Source organism: Myotis davidii, unplaced genomic scaffold, assembly GCF_000327345.1.
Source record: "Myotis davidii unplaced genomic scaffold, ASM32734v1 scaffold983, whole genome shotgun sequence".
NCBI classification, from domain to species: Eukaryota; Metazoa; Chordata; class Mammalia; order Chiroptera; family Vespertilionidae; genus Myotis; species Myotis davidii.
The window spans coordinates 68217-75492 of record NW_006293914.1 but is presented as its reverse complement, the minus strand read 5'-3'; positions in this window follow the sequence as shown (position 1 = coordinate 75492).

Here is a 7276-nt window from a genome sequence, read left to right as displayed (position 1 = left end):
TTCCTGCTATTTCCCTGAAGATGCTTGCTGCTCAGTAGGAGAGCTTATTTCTTGCCTGATCTTTGCATTCAAAGATTCCTTTCTCATTTCTCCTCCAGCAGCCTGGGGAAAGGTGCTGTAATAATTAAATTCCAAGACACTTTATGCCCATGATTCCCCTTTTCCCTCTTCTCTGCAAACCTTCTACATTCTTACTAGTGATCCTCCCTTGAAACACAAAAACCAAGTCTGTGCAGGCAATTTTATGCCTTTCTGGTGCTATATACTTCTTAAAGTAATGAGCTTGGCTACCTCAATATGAAGGTAAAGGAGAAAATGTGAAGAACGCCCCCTCCCTCCCCAATGAGTTCAACGCCAGTTGAGAAATGGGCTCAGGCAGCAGTCACCAGCTATGGTCCCAGCATGGCTCTAGGGCTAGGCCATAAAAATACAACAAGGTCTAACTCAGACAAAATAGCCATCTATTATTTGCAATCCTGCATTTTAAAGTTTAGCTTAGCCTGAGGCCCAAATGACTTCCCCTGAATTGTATTTAAAATCCATTAAAGATGTGGTATACTTGAAAATGCTGTAGGTAAACTTCATTTATCTGGATACACTTACTCCTTCATTTAGCTCTAGTTTTCTAGGTTTTTCTAAAATATATTTTTTTATTGATTTCAGAGAGGAAGGGAGAGGGAGAGATATATATAAATATCAATGATGAGAGAGAATCATTGATCAGCCACCTCCTGCATGTTGCACCTCCCCCCTCTCCCCCTGGGGATGGAGCCCACAACATGGGTATGTGCCCTGCCTGACAGGGAATCAAACCATGACCTCCTGGTTCATAGGTTAATGCTCAACCACTGAGCTATGCCAGCTGGGCTCTAGTTTTTTTTAATGCTAAAGTGTCTTTATTACTAATTGAGAATGTGGTATTATACAAGTGTCTTCTACTTCCATTAATATATGCATCCATAAAAAGTATCATCTATATCACACTAAATAGATTACAAAAGTGAGTTCATATTAAGCCCTCCACATTTATCTGCTTAATATGGGAAATACAAAGAGTGAGGTTTATAAAAAGGCTAAAATCTAGTGTCTTAAAATTTCATCTTTCACATACACTCAATTACAACAATAAATTTGAACCTGACTCCTTAAATCCTAGACGTGTCAGCTCTGGGCCTGTTTTCCCTCAGATGCATTCCTCACCCTTCACAGCTCTGCTCTGTACTGTAGGGATGGTGAGTGACCCCTTCAAATTCTTTCCCAGGCTCCCATGTTAGCTGCTTCCAGCCAATTGAAGGCACTGGCTGGAAGCCTGGGGACAGGCAGAAATGAGTGTTTCTACTTCAGGTTGCATCTCAAACAGTGACTGAAACTCTGTGGCCCCAGCTGCTAGATAGGTCCACAGTGATTCCCACTCCTGCCCAGTGACCAGGACATAGAATCCAGGAATTCCACCTTTTTTTTTAAAAGAAAGAGTGGAAGTGGGGGGAGGGGGGAGAGACAGAGAGAGAAACATCTATGTAAGAGAGACACATTGATTGGTTGCCTCCCACACATGCCCCAATGGGACAGAGATAGAGCCGGCAACTGAGGTATATATATGCCTCTGACTGGAATCAAACCCAGGACCCTTCAGTCCACAGGCTGACACTTTATCCACTGAGCCAAACCAGCTAGGGCTCCACCTCTTCTTTGTCCCACCAGCCTAACAGTGGTTCTGACTTCTGACTTATAATCTGTGGGCTGCTTTGCATAGAGTTCCCAGTTGGCTTTTCAGTTCTGCCATCACGTATGCTATCAATTCCCTATATTAAGTATCCTCTATTTTAATTCATGGGATGGTCTCTTTCCATTTTGGGCCTTGACTGATGCTTTTCGCTTAAAAATGATATTTACATTTTTCTCAGATCATGAAAGTGAACTCCATCAAGTGAATGGGAAGGAGTGTGTGATTTGTATAGTTACTAGTATAGAGAACCTACTATTGTTTTATCAAAGTGAAATACCACACAAAACTGGAATCCAATGATTTGTTGTGAGATAACCTACACAAAATGGGTTCCTTGGTCCAGTGTTTGAAAGTGGGCTAAACAAAGTCAAATTTCTCTTTAATTTTATAACTCCCAGACTTGAATGTTCTAGTATGCATTGTAACTTCTCAAATGGGACAATCATACACAGAACTTCCCAAAGTTATCTGCCCAGGTGTTGGTGCTCTTGTTCCAGCATTAAGAAGGGTTCAGCAATCTGGAGAAAGGCTGTGTGTGTAACTTAAAGTCCAGAGACGAAGCATAATTTTGAAAGACATATGGGGGTCACAGGTGACAACATAAGTGACTCAACCCTTGTTGAGTCCCCAAGTTCCATCAACCTTTTGATGAAACTCTTGCAATTATGACATGCTAGAATTGGCTTCCGGCACCCAGGGAACCCACTCTTTTAAAAAAACCAAATAACATTTTCTAGGACTCTAGTTTCATACAACCCAGTTTGGGAAATGCTGAATAACAATAATCTCAATCAGATTTTTTTTTTAAAAAAAATGTATTTTCTTGATTTTTTACAGAGAGGGAGAGGGATAGAAAGTTAGAAACATTGATGAGAGAGAAACATCGTTCAGCTGCCTCCTGCACACTCCCCAATGGGGATGTGCCCGCAACCAAAGTACATGCCCCTGACCGGAATCTAACCTGGGACCCTTGAGTCTGCAGGCTGATTCTCTATCCACTGAGCCAAACCGGTTAGGGCCTCAATCAGATTTTGATAGCGGAATGAGGTGGAATCATTTGAGATGGAGTGCTGGCATATATCCATGCTCTTGCTTTAAGTGAAGTACATACTTTAGATCCTGAGGTAGAGGTAGGTGATTAACCTGATGCCTCATAATTAAATTGAAGGAGCTTGCTTGTATTCCCACTCAGATGGCAGGAGGCAGGGGTAGGCTAAAACTTGCCTGGGACACCTGAATAAGCAGTACTTGAGGGAAGCCCAGTTTAGGGATAAAAGGGAAAACCTAGACCTGGGGCATTCTGAGGCCACCCACCTCAACACTATGTGTTGACATGACTCCTGTTAATGGTTTGATTTGGAATATGAATGACTGCATCCTGATGGGCCCACAGGAAAATGACTGCAGTAAGGTTTGTTTTATTAATCTCTAGAATCCAGTGGGACATGTTTTTAGAAGCCCCAAACTGCAGTGTGATGTAGTGGGAAAAGTGTGGCTGACACCTGGGTTCAGTCCTGTGGGACCAGGGGCAACATATTTAACCTGTCTGAGCTTGTGTCTTTATATGTAAGAATCTGGAGTTTAATGTTCTCTAAACAAGGCTGTTGTGAAGATTAAATGAGGGATGTAAAACCATTCTAGAAAGTGCTATGTAAATATCAGCTAATAATTTATATTTGTCTCCTACAGTGACTTCAATTTAATGTTCTCTCCCATTATTTGTATGCTTGTTGTAGTGTAACTTTTCAAATTATAATTTGAAAATTTCAGACATTAGTTGCAAAAATAGTAGAAAAAATCCCCATGTACTTTCCCCTCAGATTCCTCAAAATCTAACATAATCACAGCACAATTTCAAAACTCAGGATATTAACATTGATATGATTTATATATTTACCATAGTCAAACTTTATCAATAATCCCACTAATGTCCAATTTCTGGTTCAGCATCCAACTGAGGACCATACACTGTACTTAGTTATGTCATTTTAATTTCCTTTATGTGGGCATCCTTAGTCTTTGTCTTTTTAAAATATATATATTTTATTGATTTTTTACAGAGAGGAAAGGAGAAAGATAGAAACATCGAATGAGAGAGAAACATCGATCAGCTGCCTCCGGCACATCCCCCACTGGGGATGTGCCCATAACCAAGGTACATGTATGCCCTTGCCTGGAATCGAACCCAGGACCCCTCAGTCCGCAGGCCAATGCTCTATCCATGGAGCCAAACCAGTTAGAGCAGTCTTTGTCTTTCATAATCTTGATAATTTTGAAGATTACAAACCAGTTATTGTGTAGACTACCCCTCAACTTGGGCCTCTCTGACGCTCTCATGGTTAATGTTTTATGTTAATAATATTCATATTACATGAATAAACACTTTGTGTTTATTCATGCCATCAGGGGTAGTATAATGACGGAAATAGTGTCCTTGTTAAGTGCATAAACTCCAGTCAGAATACCTGGGTTCAAAATCTAACTCTACTAAACTGTGTGACCTTGGTTTGTGACTAAGCTTCCCTATCTGTCAAATGAATACATGTAAAGTCATTACAACAGTGCTTGGCTGTGTTAGCTAATGAGTTGGGATTTTAGTGACTTTACTAGTAGGAAATATGCCCTTGCAAATTGATGAAGAGAATAAAGCAGTGATAGGCACTTAAAAAATAACCTCATCTTTTATTTCAAAAAGTGGGACTCTGGGAAAGACTATCTGTGTCTCACTAAAGCAGGGGGTTCTGTACCATGAAAGCTACTAATAGAAGTTTCCAATATTCCCCAAAATACGTTTTGCTTCCCTCATACTCATTGCTCAAGCCTGAGCTTTCTTATAAATCTTTATTTTTGAGAGTATTACAGATGCCCCCCCCTTGTTTTCCCCATTGCCCCCCTTCACCTGGTTCTGGCCCCACCCCAGGCCTTCACCACCCTATTGCAGCAGAGATTTTAGCCATGAGCATCCTTTGCCCCTCCTACCCAAAGAGCCAGAGCCAAAGACCTGCCGCTGGCCAAGAGGTGCACTGTTTGTTCTTTTCAGATATCGGCCTGCAGCAAGAACTAGCTCCTACCACACAGGAATATTTATTCAGCATAATAGGTCTGCGTACTAGGAACTGAGCCCATTTCCTTGCCCATCAGTTGCTGGAAAAAATGTGTCAAAAAAATTTTAAATGTCATGAAATAATTAACACCCTTTTACCCGGACAGCTATTCCCAGAACTCAGCCCTTCAAGCTTCATTAGTATGCGTCCAGCACTTCAGCCATGGACACATTCACTGAATAACCATAGTGATAACCTCAGCTCCTAACCTTTGCATATGCTTCTTGTTGAAGGGGCCAAACCACTCAAGACCCTCACAATACTTATTTTAATGGCCAATCCTGGGTAGACTCAGCAGTGAGACAGCTCCCCAAGAGGCTGGATGGGGGAAGGGAAGGAAGCCTGAATAGACTAATTCTAAGAAGGTAGAAAGAATCTAAGACACATTTATGAAAATTTGGTAAATGACAACTATTCATTTTAAAAGTAAAAAAATAACCCCTTAATATAAAAATAATGCTTTCATCTGAAGAAATAAAATTTTACAAAGTAATTTTGATCCTTTACCTCATTTGACCACCCCTCACTCTCAAGACACCATTTTGCAGGTGAGAAAAGGATTGAGACGAAATGGCTCTAAGTGGCAAAGCTGAAACTTTAACTCAGGTCTCATCTCCAAATACAGCACACTTCCCACTTTAAAAAGGCCACAAAAAAGAGACTGAAGTATGAAAATGTAGCGCATCAGGCTGCAGTGGAGAAACTTTAGTTTCTTAGCAGTCAAGTAGAGCAGTATTTTTCAAAAGGGACTTTCACAAGCCCTTGGATGCAGGCTGAGTGTGTCAGAGAAGGTGGGAAAGTAGGTAGAAAAGTTGGGGAGAGGGAAAAGAGAGAGGTGCACACACATATTTTGGATCAAGTTTCAAGCTATTGTAAAATTCCTGCATCTTGGCTACTTAAGAATCAAATGATTTCAATGGGATGGAGACAAAAAACATGTATCACATCACTTCCAATGTGTGGGCAGCAGCAAGCACACAGTAGCCTTTCAATATGTATTTGCTGATTTGGCTGGACTTTTACTATGCAGTAACAAGATACAGTCTTATTCAATATTCCTACCAATACCATAAACTTCACAAATTAGATAACGCCCTAAGATGCCAGTTGAACACATATATAAATGGTCAATCTTTTGTGACTTGTACAAAGAGATTAGAAACTTCTCCAAACTGCTTCCATATTGTTTTTTTTAAAACTTTACTATTGAAAGTATTACATATGTCCCCTTTTGCCCTCCATCAACCCCTTCCATTCCATATTATGTCAAACAGATGTTTCCAGAAAAGAGGCTAAAATATCAATCATATTAAACCAAAGTTTATTGATTAGATCAAACAAAATTTCTGTAATGAAAAAGTTGCATTCATAAAAGATGGCATTCACATTCATTATAGAAAGCAACAACGTAGATGTAAAAAATTGCTTAAGTGAAAAATGTCATACTGCAGTCCCATTTTGCAAGCTGAAAAATGATTTTATCAACATTTGCATAAAATCTGCACATTTATATACTGCATGTTATTAAAAATTTTATCACTAAATTATTATGAATTTTGCAAATTTATGCTTGCATTTATACTGTTGCTGGTGTAAATGTGGTAGGTATTGAATTTATTTTTTCAGTTTAGTAGGTAACATCCTCAAACAATTGACAACAGTTGTGAAATTACAAGGACATTTTGATAGTTCAAAATTATTCAAATGATGTAATATGATCCTAGCATTACATTTTCTCCTGTCACAAAATACGGTGGTTATATTATAGGGCATACTGAATACCTTACTTCAAGTTATTCCATCTGTTAACCCCACACTAGCCAATTTTTTAGCTCATTAATGAAATGTCAAAAAGTAAAGTCAGGTCCCTCTCAAGGATCTAAACCATGATATTGAACATCATTGCCTTTGTGAATTTGAACTGCAGTGTAATGTGTAGCTGAGATATAATTCTAAATCCCCCTTACTCATGTTTCTTCCAGGCTGCAATAAATTTTATATGCTACCAGTTATATTTCCACTACCATGGATATTCTGATTATGTCATACCTCCAATGGTTCTGCATTAAACAAGACTCTTTATCCATTGTGGCTCTCTCATTTGTATTCACAGTCCCTATAGTTCTTACATAAAACAATAACAATACAGCAACAACTATAAAAACAAGCCCTGGCGATATGGCTCAGTTGGGGGCATGGTCCCATGCACCTTAAGGTTGCCGGTTTGATTCCGGTCAGGACCTGTGCCTGGGTTTGATCCCCAGTAGGGGGCATGCAGGAGGCAGCGGATCAATGTCTTGCTCTCACATCGATGTTTCTCTTCTCTCTCTCTCCTCTTTTCCCTCCCTCCCTTCCCCTTCCTCTCTCTCTAAAAAACAAAATCAATTTTAAAATGTTTTTTTATAAAGTACTTCTTAAAAAAATAAAACATCATAAGCTTTCCTGG